General features: G+C 44.4%; 1 non-coding gene across 1 annotated transcript; it reads left to right on the forward strand.

Moving 5' to 3' along the window:
- Nucleotides 1-318: 318 nt before the first annotated feature.
- On the forward strand, nucleotides 319-391 carry trnar-ccu (transfer RNA arginine (anticodon CCU)). The gene has a single exon. It is a non-coding gene; the product is annotated as a tRNA-Arg (tRNA).
- Nucleotides 392-14,977: the final 14,586 nt, after the last annotated feature.

The following is a 14,977-nucleotide window of genomic DNA, read 5'->3' on the forward strand; positions in this document are numbered from 1 at the left end:
GCAACATCTCCATTTCCTCCTTCCCCAGTAACTGCAATTATCTTGAAAGTGATGCACAAAATAACATTGAGCCCTTTGCTATTTTCCTGTCTGCTCCATTTTCCTCAGATTGAGTTGTGCAAATTGGAGTTTGGTTGATTTCTCATCTGTCCGTTTGGGGAGAAATGGGAGGTGGGATCAATTTATCAAGCAGCCAACAATGTGGCATGAGATGGAAGGGGGAAGAACCAATTAGTGAGAGGACAACACACAGAAACACACACGATGAGAGGTCAGGGTGCAGTGTTTAAAGGCTGCCATTGGCAACCTGCACGTGGGGCCCCAGTGGCCTAATGGATAAGGTACTGGCCTCCTAAGCCAGGGATTGTGGGTTCAAGTCCCATCTGGGGTGTTTCTGTGGCTTTTCTGTTACTTCTAATCTATTTTGGAAAAATCCAAATCGCTGCATTCAGTTGATGGTCAGTGGTATCCAACATGATCTTGCACAAGATTTTCGGGGATCTGCAGGATTGAATGTTGAAGGTGGTGATCAAGTGGCTGCTGTTTCTGGATGGGGATGAGATTCCTGAGAGTTCGGTTAGAGAGGTTGCTTTTGGAAGCCAGCTCTCATCACACTCTCATCAACAAACCAACCCTTCAACACTGATCCCTCCAGAACATCGGATATTACTGACAGAGAATACCCCTGCCAATGTTTATAGGTGCACCATCGACAGCATTCTGTCTGGATGTATCACTACCTGGTTTGGCAACTGTACCATTCAAGATCGGAGACGGTTACAGAGAGTGGTGAACTCGGCCCAGACAATCACAAAGGCCAACCTCCCATCTATAGAATCCATCTACCAGGCCCAATGTCAAGGAAAAGTCTCCAGCATTCTCAAAGATCCATCACACCCTGGCAATGTTTTTCTACAACCTCTACCATCGGGGAGAAGGTACAGAAGCCTGAACACACGCACCAACCGCTTTTGAAACAGTTTCTACCCTACTGTTGTTAGAATACTGAACGGTCTCACAGGCTCTCAATATTCGCCTGGACCTGTGTTTTTGTTCCTGCTGCTGTTTCCCCATTATTTACTTATCTATGCTACTGAACTCTGTGAGCTGCCTGTATTGCTCACAAGACAAAACTTTTCACTGTGTCTCTCATTACTTGCAAACCAAATATTTTCAATGAATCTTCCACCTTTAGGATTACTGTTATCTTGGTCCAACTCATTGAATGTAAATATAAATTATTGAGTGTAGAATAACTTTATTTCACCTGCGTTTTCTCCTGTTAAATACCAACAGGACAGTATAGAAGTCAAGCAAGCTCAATGTTTGTACAGCCAACATTGAAGGAATGGTCCCAGAAAGACAAGAACAAATGGGTCAATGCTAATTCCTGCATCAGTGAGGAAACGAACAACAGATGAGGCGACTGTGGTGAAACAGACATTTGACTGTTTAATTTCAGATCAATGAATCTTCGAATGTGACTGCATATACTGAAGCCCATCATGTCTATGCTGTCTCTTTGGGAGAGCTGAGAAATTAATTCCACTCCCTTTCGCTCCAGTTTATCAAACGTTTGTAGCCACATGTACCAAACTGACTTGGAAATGTTTTAATTCCATGATCTCAAAGCAGCCATGTAGAGTTTTAAAGACATTAGGTCAGAGATTAACTTAATTTGAATGGAGATAATGCAGTGAGAGGGTTTTAATTGGAGAGAATGTTTAAATTGAAAGTATCCCCAGAAGGGATGTAAACCACAGGCAGTAGCTTAGAAGATCAGAGATGGAGCTGTTCGGTCACTGGGACGACACGTGCTTCTGGGGCCATGTCAGGAGAATTGATCCCCTCAACCTTGGTTGTGTTCATGTCAGAACAATGCTGCACTCTCCCAACATTTATGTTCACCAACATTTCACGAGTTTCATCCCACCATCAAACTCACCACGGACTACTGTTTAGTATCTGTCTCATTCTTGGACACCTGCATCTCCATCAAGGATGGACACCACAGCACCTCACTCAACCACAAACCCACCCTCAACATATTAAAACAGCCGTCCCCTCTGTACAAGCCGTACACTTACACAGGATCTGTTCAGGTGAGGGGGGAATGTGAGGGGCACTTGGAAGTACACAAGGATGCCCTGATAAGAATGTGATACGATGCTTAACTCATCAATCGCCAGTTCTGACATGCCCCAGGGAGAAACTGCAATGACCTCCTCAGGAGACAGACACGAGCTGTAACCAACAGGATACCCTTCATTGTCCAGTACTTACCAGGAGCTGAGAAACTACGTCACATTCTCCACAGCCTGCAACACATTATCGATGAGGATGAGCACCTCGCCAAGACCTTCCCCACCCCTCCACTTCTCACCTTTAAACAGCCACCAAACCTTAAACAGACCATTGTTCACAGCAAACTGCCCGGCCTTCAGGACAACACCAAACAACCCTGTTACAGCAGACGCTGTAAAACGTGTCAGAGTGTTGCCATGGATTCCGCCATTACACATGGGGACATCTCCCACCGTGAACGCGGCAGGTACTCACGTGACTCGGCCAATGTTGTCTATCTCATACGCTGCAGGGAAGGATGCCCAATGCATGGTACATTGGCGAGACCGAGCAGAGGCCACGGCAACAGATGAATGGGCACCGTGTAACAATCACCAAACAGAGGTGTTCCCTCCCAGTCGGAGATCACTTCAACGATCAGGGACTTTCAACCTCGATCCTTCAGGTAACCATCCTCCAAGGTGGGCTTTGGGACAGGCAAGAACGAAAAGTGGCCGAGCAGAGGCTGATAACCACGTTTGGTACCCATGGGGATGGCCTCAACTGGGACCTTGGGTTTATGTCACACTACATCTGACCCCACTGCACTAAACACACATACACACACACACTCATCCTGTCACACACACACACACACTCACACACATCCTGTCACACAATACACATACACACTCCCACACTCACACCCACACACACACCTTCTCACAGATGTATACCCCATTACACTCAAACACATACACATACACACACTCTCACAGACACTCACACCATCGCCCCCTCCCACGCACACCCAAATGCACACACTCACTCGGTCTCCCCTGCACACACACACATGTACGTTTGTGGGGTGAATTTGTACGTTCAGAATTATGTTTTGTTTTGCTCAAAAACTGCATAAAACCATGTCAGATTCTGTAAATGCCACTTTAGAAATAGAATCAGTCTGACCGAACATTGGGACACAGACAGATTTTAACCTCACATCTTCACTGCATTGTCTGAGCTGAGATGGCACCGAATCTTAAAACTCTCTTGAGAATGTAACTTTAACAAAGGTCTGGGATGTACATAACAAGGAACTGAAACTAACATGATCATTCTAAAAGATGTAAGACTTCAGCTCAATTTGTTTAATATTACATGCCATGAAACTGCAATCCTGTTGCTAAAACTTCAGTGTTTTACGATCCTGCTCCACAACCACCTGATGAAGAAGCAGCTCTTCGAAAGCTAGTGTTTCCCAATAAACCTGTTGGACTATAACCTGGTGCTGTGTGATTTGTAACGTTGTCCGCCCCAGTCTAACAACGGCTCCTCCAAATCATAACTTTTATGTCAATGACTGGTGTGTTTTGGATGATAATGTAAAACATAACAATAGAAACCATCCAAAGTTGGGGCTTGATGTTTTCAAGTCATTACACTATGACTTTTCCCCTGGCGGTTTATTCCATTGTGGGATTGTTTTGATTCATTTCCAGGGCGTGAACATTGCTGGCTAGATCAACATTTATTGCCTCTCCCTAGTTTCCCCTGAAAGGTGATGGGGAGCTATCTTTTTGAACCACTACAATCCATGTGCTGCCTGTATCTCCTTTCGAACTGATTGAAGATTTAACAGGAGGGAGTCGGCCATTTTGGATTTGTTCAATACATTCGCATCACTTGTATGACCCTTTGATATTTTACTTATACATTCTGTGTCTGATGCCTCCTCTCTCATTACACCTGATGAAGGAGCAATGCAGGGTGAGAGGATAGTGGTTGGGCCTGGATGGGATGCTCTTCAGAGGGTCAGTGGGGACATGATGGACTGAATGGCCTCCTCCCACCCCACTCTAGGGCTTCTCTGAACAAGTTTGGAGCAGATGGTCAGAGCTCCACTGCAAGGCCCAGTCAAGGCTTCGAAGGTCTGGCAGCTTTTTTACCCTCCTGTCCCTGATCTTCCAGACAGTTCTGTAGCTTTGGCCAATATGGTCATGAGCTGCGTTCACATCATCCAATGGGGTCGCACCAATACCCTTCACTGTTGTCATGCCAGGAGCTATAAAGTGGATTGACTCAGGCTGACACTTCTCCAATATACACCCCTCATTCTGGTTGGAACTGGTTCTTCTTGAATCTTTGTAACTCTTTGATTTTAGCTGCACTGTTTTCTGGAGCTTACAGCCGCTGTTAATTTCGTTTGGCCAATTTTCTGTCAGGTCAAATTTCTCCAACTGAGGATCAATTGAGAATGCCTGATTTTGTTGCCATGGTCACGTGACCACACCGGATTAAGATCAGCTGCACATGAAAATTTCAACAAAATCAATACCCCCAATAAGACTGGAGCCCACAATCTCTGGTTTAGGAAGTTAGTGCCTTCCCCATGAGGTCACTGGGGCTCCAACAGATAGAGCTACCAATCTATGGACAAAGCAACTTCTGTTTTGGTTGTGTTGGTGTCAGAGTCAGCTATATTCTGTCAACATTACCAGCTGAACCCCAGATTACCTGCATGTTTGGTATTTATGATGATGTCCAATATGTCAATGGAAATGATTGAAATCTGGGGGTTCAAGGTTGGAACTGATGGGGCTGTGGCTATGCATTTGGGTCCTTACCTTTCTTAGTCAAGGTATTGAATACAATTGCAAGGAGGCTATGATGGAGATGTGAGGTAGTCAGGCCATCGTTGGAGAACTTGGAGTTCCACATCCACAGATTGGACAAACATTTGTGGGAAGGCAACTGCTGAGGCTGACTCACAGAGTTTACAGAGGGAGATGGATGGGTTAAGGTAGTAGCCAAAAACTCAGCAAATGAAAGACAATGTGTGAATGTGTGAGGTCATACACTTTGGTAGGAAGAATAAAGCAGCTGGATATTATTTCAATGGAGAAAGACAGCAGAAAGTTCCAGCACAGAGAGATATGAAATGTGTTTTTGCGGTCTCGCTGTTGATCCTTTGCTGGGACCAACCTTCATGGTAATATCGGTGAGATGTTCTTGGTTTCTCTCTGGATCTTGAGTCTGGTTAAGCCGATTGTGATTTGCAGGCCGTGGTGAGACTGCGGTCAAGATCACCGTCAGTTTCTTGGATGAAGTCTTCACGACTTGTAACGCTGACAGTCACCACTGGAGAGTGTCTCTGCCATTATCTGCAGTTGGCCCTGCACATCAACGGTTTCATCAGCAAACCTCAAGAGACAACATCCAAAACCTTTGTGCTCTTGAAGGCAAATCCCTTCTCATTAAGACAAGAAACAAAATATCTTTAATGTGATGATGTTGATTTGAACATTCGGGAAGATCAGGGAAAAGTAGCATAGGGACACACACCTGGATGGCAGTCCCTTCACGAAGCCTTGACTGGGCCTTTGACCATCTGCTCCAAACTTGTTCAGAGAAGCCCGAGAGTGGGGTGGGAGGAGGCCATTCAGACCATCACATCCACACTGACCCTCTGAAGAGCATCCCATCCAGGCCCAACCCCTATCCTCTCACCCTCCATTCCCCAAAGCCAATCCACCGAACCTGCACATCTTTGGGCTGTGGGAGGAAACCAAAGCACCCGGAGTACCCCATGGAGAGAATGTGCAAACTCGACACAAACAGACACCCAAGAGAGGAATCAAAGCCAGGTCCCTGACACTGTGAGGAGGAAAAAGCTGCATTGAGGACAAATCAACACAATCTTAGCGGGCATTCAGCCCATTGTGGCTGTGCTGTCGCTTTCAGACAATTCACCCCAAGATCTCCCAAATCCAGGAATTATCTTGTATAAGTTTCTACTAAACAGCATTTGTCGTTATCTCAACACAGGCACAATGATTTTTAACAGAGTAGTTAAAAAATCCAGTCAATTTGGATTGAGGTGAAGTTGACATGGGATGAAAATCAGCCACTGCAAAGACCAGGCTTAAAAATGAAATCCCTGAAATCCCAGATTTCAGAGGCCAGTGCCATAACCATTCGGCTACGAGGGCACTATATTGGCAGACCTTTGGAAACAGTTGACCTCAAATGAGTGCGACAGCCAAGCACACTCCCAGATCTGTGACAACACACTGAGGGACACACTAAAGTTTTGGGCAGCTGCTGCCAAGGTGTAACAGGGAAACAACACAGTCTCAGGTCTTTCTGACAAATGATCACATCGTCCTTTCGGTTCTCAGACCCTCTTGGTGTCTGACACTGAACAGAGATCGTTCCCTGCCCAAGTACAAAATGCCTTTCTTTCCACAACGATACAGAAGGTTTGAGAAATGTCAATATTCCAATGGTTTGTTGGTTCTTTTCTCTCTGCATAGACTGTACACAACTGATTTAGAACCTTTGTATGCATTTCCAAATGATGTTACAAACTGTTTCAATACTTTGTTAATAAAATCAAGTTAAAACGCAAATCAAACTTGTCTCCCTTTGTCCCCATCACCAACAAGAATACTTGAGTAAATTTGTGAGGAATTCATCAGACCAATGAGACTCCAGGAATTCTTCCAAGATGTCAGCAATGATCCCAATGAGCCAACCAACGAATGGGAACAGTCATCAGAGAGATCTATCGTGGAGCGACCAAAGAAGGAGTCGATTTGTATCCCTGCGGAGGGCCGCTGTCCTGACCTTGAGATGTATGCTCAACCGTCAGGAGATGGGTGAATGCCAGATTTAAAAATCACACAACACCAGGTTAGAGTCGAACATGTGGAAGCACTAGGTTTCGGAGCACTGCTCCTTCATCAGGTGGTTGTGGAGAATAAGATTGCAGGACACAGAATTTATAGCAAATGTTTACAGTGTGATGCAACTGAAATTGTATCTTGAGAAATTGTATCTGGATTGTTTGTTAAGTCTCTCATCTTTTAGAATAGCCAGATTGGTTTTCGTTCTTTCATATGTAAATTGCAGAACTTTTATCAAAAGTTACATTCTCAAGTGAACTTTAACAATTGGTGTCATGTCGGCCCAGATGATGCATTGAAGGTGTGAGCTTCCCTGTGTGAGGCTGTCTGTGCCACAATGGTCAGACTGATTCTAATCTAATAAACAGATTTACAGCGTCTCACATGAATTCATATAGTTTTTGAGCAAAGTAAAATGTAATTCTGTAAGTACAATTTCATCACACAAACTTATATGTGTGTGTGTGTATGTGTGTGTGTATATATGTGTTTGTGGGTGTGTATCTGTGTGTATATGTGTGTGTGTATGCGCATGTGTATATGTGTGTGTGTATGTGTGTATATATGTGTCTGTGCGTGTGTATGTATGTGTATGTGTGTGTGTATATGTGTGTGTGTGTATGCATGCTGTGTGTATATGTGTGTGTATGTGCATGTGTGTATATGTGTTTGTGTGTGTGTTTGTGTGTGTATATGTGTGTGGGCGTGCATGTGTGTATGTATATGTGTGTGTATGTGTATGTGTGTGTATATGTGTGTGGGTGTGTATGTGTGTGTATATGTGTGGGTGCTCGTGTGTGTGTGTATGTGTGTGTAAGTGTATGTATGTGTGTGTGCGTATGTGTGTGTATATGTGTGTGTGTTCATATGTTGATGAGTGTGTGTGGGTGTGTGGTTGTGGGTGTGTGGGTGTGTATGTATGTGTATATGTGTGTGTATGTGTATGTGTGTGTATGTATGTGTGTGTATATGTATGTGTGTGTATGTGTGTGTGTATGTGCATATGTGTATGTGTGTGTGTTTATGTATATGTGTGTATGTGTGTGTATGTGCGTGTGTTTGTATGTGTGCGCGTGCGTGTGTGTCTAAGTTATGTTTCTGTGTGTGTATGTGTGTGTGTATATGAGTGTGTATGTGTGTACATATATGTGTATGTGTGTGTATGTATGTGTTTTTGTGTGTGTGGGTGTGCATGTGTGTGTATGTGTATGTGTATGTGTGTGTATGTGTGTGTGTATATGTGTGTATGTGTGTGTGTATATGTGTGTGTATGGGTGTGTGTATGTGTGCATGTTGTGCATGTGTCTGTGTGTATGTGTAAGTGTGTGTATATGTGTTTGTGTGTATGTGTGTGTATGTGTGTGTATGTGCGTGTGTTAATATATGTGTGTATGTGTGTGTATATGTGTGTGTATGTGTGTCTTTGCGTTTGTGTGTGTGTGTATGTGTGTGTGTGTGTGTATGTGCATGTGTGTGTGTGTGTATGTGTGTGTGTGTGTGTGTGTGTGTGTGTTTAGGTGAATGGGGTCACCTGTAATGTCCCAGTTGAGGCCATCTCCATTGTTACCAAACTTGGTGATCAGCCTCTGCTCGGCCACTTTTCATTGTTGCCTGTCCCGAAGTCCCCCTTGGAGGAAGGTCCGAGGTCGAATGTCCCGAATTGCTGAAGTGTTCTCTGACTGGGAGGGAACACTCCTGTCTGTTGACACTCGTAACAGCCCCCCCCCCGCCCACCCCATATACGCACACACACACACACACACACACACACAATCACATGTAAGTTTGTGGGGTGAATTTGTATTTGCAGAACTACATTTTACTTTGTTCAAAAAGTGCATGAACTACAGAGCTAAGGAGAGAATTGTAGCAGCTCCCAGAATCAGGTGACTCTGTGGTAAGCACTGCTGCCTCACAATACCCGGGTCCTAGGTTCAATTCCAGCCTGAGATAACTGCCTGTGTCGAGTTTGCACATTGCTCTGGTTTCCCCCCCCCCCCCCCAACAGTACAAAGGTGAATTGGCCATGTTAAATTGCCCATAGTGTTACCTGTTTCCACACTGTCGGTAGTCTAATCCAGGGGAAGGATCTGAAGGCCCGAATTTACGAGAACTCTAAGCCCATGCCTTTCCAGGACTTCTCAGCGGTGGTAAACCAGAAAAGAAAACCTGACGATGATGAGCCTAAGCCATAGGAATGGAAGTGAGGCCATTCAGCCCATCGGGACCACCCCCCCCATTCAGTTGTGAATGATGGGCATTTCAACGCCACTTCGTGGCACTCTCATCGTTCACCCTTAATTCCTTGCGCGATCAAGAATTTATCAATCTCTGCCCTGAAGACAATTAACGTCCTGGCCTCTGCTGCGCTCCACGGCAATGAATTCCACAGGCCCACCACTCTCTGCCTGAAGAAATGTCTCCTCATTTCCGTTCTAAATTGACCCCCCTCTAATTCTCAGGCTGTGCCCATGGGTCCTGATGGAAACACATTCCCAGCATCCACCCTTTCTAAGCCATGCATTATCTAGTAAATTTGTATTGGATCTCCCCTCAACCTTCTAAACTCTAATCAATACAATCCCAGGATCCTCAGCTGTTCATTGTATGTTAAGCCTCCCATTCCAGGGATCATCTGTGTGAATCTCCGCTGGACATGCTCCAGTGCCAGTATGTCCTTCCTGAGGTGTGGAGCCCAAAATTGGATACAGTATTTCAAATGGGGCCTAACCAGAGCTTTATAAAGTCTCAGAAGGACATCGCTGCTTTTTCATTCCAACCCTCTTGAGATAAATGGCAACATTACATTTGTTTTCTTAACCACAGACTCAACCTGCAAGTCAACCTTTAGAGATTCCTGGACTATCATTCCCAGATCCCTTTGTACTTTGGCTTTATGAATTTTCTCACTGTTTAAAAAATAGTCCATGCCTGTATTCCTTTTTCCAAAGTGCAAGTCCGAGCATTTGCTCAGGTTGAATTTCATCAGCCATTTCCTGGACCACTCTCCTAAACTGTCTAAATCTTTCTGCAGCCTCCCCATCTCCTCAGAATGACCTGCTTGTCTGCCTAACTTTGTATCATCGGTGAACTTCGCCAGAATGTCCCCCAGTCCCTTCATCCAGATCATTAATATATAAAGTGAACAGCTGCGGCCCCAACACTGAACCCTACGGGACACCACTTGTCACCAGCTGCCATTCCAAGAAAGAACCTTTTATCCCAACTCTCTGCCTTCTGTCAGATAGCCAATTCCCAATCCATGCCAGTAGCTCACCTCGGACACCATGGACCCTCACCTTACTCAGCAGTCTCCCATGAAGCACCTTATCAAAGGCCTTTTGGAAATCTAGGTAGATAACATCCACTGGGTTTCCCTCGTCTAACCTACTTGTTACATCTTCAAAGAATTCTAACAGGTTTGTCAGGCATGACCTCCCCTTACTAAATCCATGCTGATTTGTTCTAATCCAACCCTGCACTTCCAAGAATTTAGAAATCTCATCCTTAATGATGGATCCTAGAATTTAACCTACAACCGAGGATAGGCTAACTGGCTTATAACTTTCCATCATTTATCTTGATCTTTTCTTGAACAAGGGGTTTACAACAGTGATTTTCCAATCATCTGGGACTTTCCCTGACTCCAGTGATTTTTGAAAGATTGAAAATAGCCTCTACTATTTCCTCAGCCACCTCCCTCAGAACTCTCGGATGTCGACCATCTAGGCCGGGAGATTTATCAATTTTTAGACCTTTTAGCGTTTTGAGCACTTCCTCTTTTGTAATGGCTACCATACTCAAATCTGCCCCCTGACTCTCCTTAATTGTTAGGCTAATGCTCATGTCTTCCACTGTGAAGACTGACACAAAGTATTTACCAAGTTCTTCAGCAATTTCCTTATCTCCCTTCACGAACCTTCCTGCATCAATCTGGAATGGCCCAATTTCTACTTTTGCCTCTCGTTTGTTTCTTATGTATTGAAAGAAACTTTAACAATCATTTCTAATATTACTGGCTAGCTTACCTTCATATTTGATCCTCTCCTTCCTATTTCTCTGTCTTTGTTGTCCTCTGTTTGTTTTTGTCGTCTTCCCAATCTTCTGATTTCCCAGTGCTCTTGGCCACTTTGGAGGCTCTCTCTTTCCCTATGATACATTTCCTGACTTCCTTTGTCAGCCCTGGCTGTTTAATTCCCGCCCCCTGACGGATAATGTTTCTGCCAAGAGAAGACTGAGGGAGTTTGGGATCCAGTACTCTCTGAGGTATCCGGCGGTGCTCCGATAACCTTACATGGATCCGTACATCTCTTTGATACATCGGAGAAGGCAAGAGACTTTGTGGACAAATTAACCGAATCTGAACAATTTAGTATCTACAAATAGTGTCGTTTGGTTATGTCTTTGTTGTTTTTTAAAAAAAAACTGAGGAAGTCCAGTTGGAGCTTTCTTTTCCTTGTTTTCCCGATAGGTAATAATCCGGTTTAAACTGTGTTTGGTGGCGGTTGAGATGTGTACTTTCAATTTCTAAGTGAAGTTATCCCAGAGGATGGGTGGGGTAGTTCCCCCATCGATCTTTAATGTTGTTTTCTTTATTCATATTGCTATTCTATGGTATATTTCCTTTGTATTCTGCTTGTGTTTTTGGTACAGCTCTAGCTAGAAGGAGGGAAACTGTTTGGGATGGCTAGATGCCCACTTATGGGCAGTTTGGGATGTGTAGTTGCCCCCTTTGGGCAGGAGTTGTGTTCCCCTATTCAGCGCCATTGGCACTTTATATGGTGGTTTGTATTGCTTTTAATCTTTGATAGTTTTGTAGGCTTGTTAAATGTAGTGGTTTCAGTTTATGTAGTTTTTATATTTGATGGATCATATGACCCTAAGGCTCAGTGATTTGTGGTTCATGTTCGTCCTCTCTGGAATTTAAATGTTACTGCAGAATGTTATGGCTCATGACTTGATTAAATGGTGAACCTGGAATATCAAGGGAAGTCACTAACCAAATGAGGAAGAAGGTACTTTTGAGTCTTAGAAAGGAGAAAGTGGATATTCCTTTGTTACAGGAGACGCACTTGGATGATAGGGAGCATTTGAAACTACAGCAGAATGGCTTTGATCAGTTGTACCTCACATCATTTAATACCAGAAGTCGGGGAGTGGCTGTATTGGTGAGGAAGAATCTCCCATTTAAGTTACTAGAGTGTGTTAAAGACACACACAGAGGAGGTTTGTAATTCTTATAGCCTTGATTAATGGGGAAGAATATGGTATTTCAAATGTTTGTTGCCCTCCAGCTCATCCCCTCAACTTTTTGATAGTTGCGTTTTCTAAATTGATCAGTCTGTAGTCCTGACATATCGTTAAACAGGGAGATTTTAACAGTCTCATGCATCCCACAGTACAGAGGTTTCCCAAAGGCCCACCCACCAACCCACCCCCCACCCCGCCAACACCGATACCCTCGATACAATTCGTGGATCTGTGTGTGGAGTGAGGGTTGGTGGACATCTGGACGTGTCTCCACCCTACAGGCAGGGATTTAACATTTTTTTTCCAATCCACACAGATGTCACACCAGGATTGATTTTTTTCCAATCCCCGTGGCAACCCTGGACTTGGAGGCAACTTGTACAATCGGTAATATTACCATCTCTGATCACACTCCAGTGTACCTGTTGGTTAAGATTAAGGACGTTACAGTGGGTCCAAAGCACTGGCAAATGGATCCCTTTATCCTCAAGGATAATACATTTGTGGAGCATTTCTCTCGGGAATTTTGGGCTTTCCTAGACCTTAACTCACACTCGGTTAGTAGCCCATTCTTCCTTTCGGAAATTGCCAAAGCCTATGCCAGTGGGTCAGTTATTTCCTACACTGCCAGTAGGAGGCAGCAGAAGGGTGAGCAGTAACGTCTCCTCGAAGCACGGTTGAAGGCAGCTGAGAAGGCCTACTTTGACAGGCCCTCGTTGGTCAAGTTACAGAGGATTATGGCACTACGGTCTGCATTGAATTCCGTGCTCACGCAGACAGCAAAGAACGAGCTTACTTTTGCAAAGCAAAGGTTATATGATCATGGTGACAGGTCTGGCAAATACTTCGCATATCTCGCTCGGAAAAGGAGAGCCCCTCAAGCCATTACGGTGATTAGGGAAGGGTCTGGGAACCGAACGTGTGACTCCAAAAAGATTAATGTGTCATTCCAGAGATTTTACTCTAAGTTATACCAATCTGAGGTTTGTGAGAAGGGGCGGGCCAAAATGGAGGCTTTATTCAAGGATCTAGAGATCCTGGGTGTGTCCCCCGAACAAGAGTCCTTTCTCAATGTCCCTTTATCAGAGCAAGAGGTGCAGGAGGCTGTGAAGCAGCTTCAGAGTGGAAAGGCACCCGGTCCTGATGGACTTCCCAGCGAATTCTAGAAGGAATTTATAAACATATTGTCAGGTCCGATGTTCAACATGTTTAATGACCCATACAGCCATGATTGTCTCCTGCCATCTCTGAGAGAGGCCAATATTTCTCTTATTCTTAAAAAAGGGAAGGTCCCGGGGGACTGTGCTTTGTACAGGGCCATTTTAATCTTAAATGTGGACTTTAAAATCCTCTCCAAGACCCTTGTGTTCAGGCTGGAGACTGTGTTACCTTCTATTGTTAAAGAGGACCAGACGGGCTTCATAAAGGGCCGCAGATCCTCCAATAATGTTCGGAGGCTGCTTAATGTAATTCAAGTGTGTCAACAACAGTCAATATAGGGATTGGTGATTTCTCTAGATACAGAGAAGGCGCTTGACCGAGTTCAGTGGCCGTACCATTTCTATACTCTGGAGCGGTTTGTTTTGGGCGAGGTCTTTATAAGATGGGTAAAGGTTCTCCACAATGACCCTCTCACTGCAATCATCACCAACAGGGTGTGATCAAGCAATTTTAACATTTTTTGGGTCAGCCGGCAGGTCTGTTCCCTTTCGCCACTGCTTTTTACAGTGAGGATTGAATCATTGGTGGAGGGCATTCATAGGGATCCCAATATATCAGCTCCAGACATGGGGTCAAATTTACATAAGAGTATATTGTATGTGGACTATGTCCTCATTCTTTCGTCAAATCCAGCAGTTTCAGTCCCTCGCCTGTTAGCATGCATCTGTGTGTTTGGCACCTTTTTGGGGGACAAGATTAATCTTTCAAAATTAGAGGCTATGCCTATGGGTGGTCTTATGAAAGTGTTAAGTCTTGAGGGTGAATATCGATTCCCATTTAAATGGTCACAGCGGGGTTTTGTGTATTTGAGCATGTTCATTACTCCAGTTCTGAATCGGCTGTTCAAAGCCAATTTTGTTCAATTATTTGACAAAATCAAACAAGACCTTCAAAGATGGAGGTGCTTCTGGTCTCGTGGTTGGGTCGGATAGTGTTTATTAAGATGAATATTCTCCCTCGTTTACTATCCCCTATATGGATGCTCCCTCTGATTTTCGATAAGCAAACATTCAGGAGACTGAACGGCTGGTTCAGCCCCTTTATTTGACATCGTCAGTGGCCCCTCATTAAATGAGCTAAACTGCGATTGTCTCACAGACTGGGGGGAGTGGATCTTCCAGACATTAAAAGCTACCAACTAAGCTCACTTTTATCCTACATGAGTGATTGGGCTTGTGGGGACCCTCTTTCAATATGGTTCGATATTGAAACCTCCCAGGCTAAGGTGACCCCTTACTCACTTGCTGTGTTTGGACAAAATGAGGACAGTTAGGGAATATTGACATAACCCAATAGTTATCGATACAGTTAAAGCATGGAGGGCAATTCGGCAGAGGGAAGGCAATAATGGCAAGACATCTTCTCTTACACCTATAGTGGGTATACCGGGTTTTCAACCGGGGATGACAGATTCAGGATCCAAACATTGGGCATCTAGGGGTGTGTCTTGCGTGGGTGTTTTGTTTGAGGGAGACACAATGATGTCCTTCGATCAGTTAGCACAGAAACATGAGCTATCTAATAAGGAGCTCTTT

This window comes from Chiloscyllium punctatum, chromosome 18, assembly GCF_047496795.1.
Source record: "Chiloscyllium punctatum isolate Juve2018m chromosome 18, sChiPun1.3, whole genome shotgun sequence".
In the NCBI taxonomy this organism is placed as follows: Eukaryota; Metazoa; Chordata; class Chondrichthyes; order Orectolobiformes; family Hemiscylliidae; genus Chiloscyllium; species Chiloscyllium punctatum.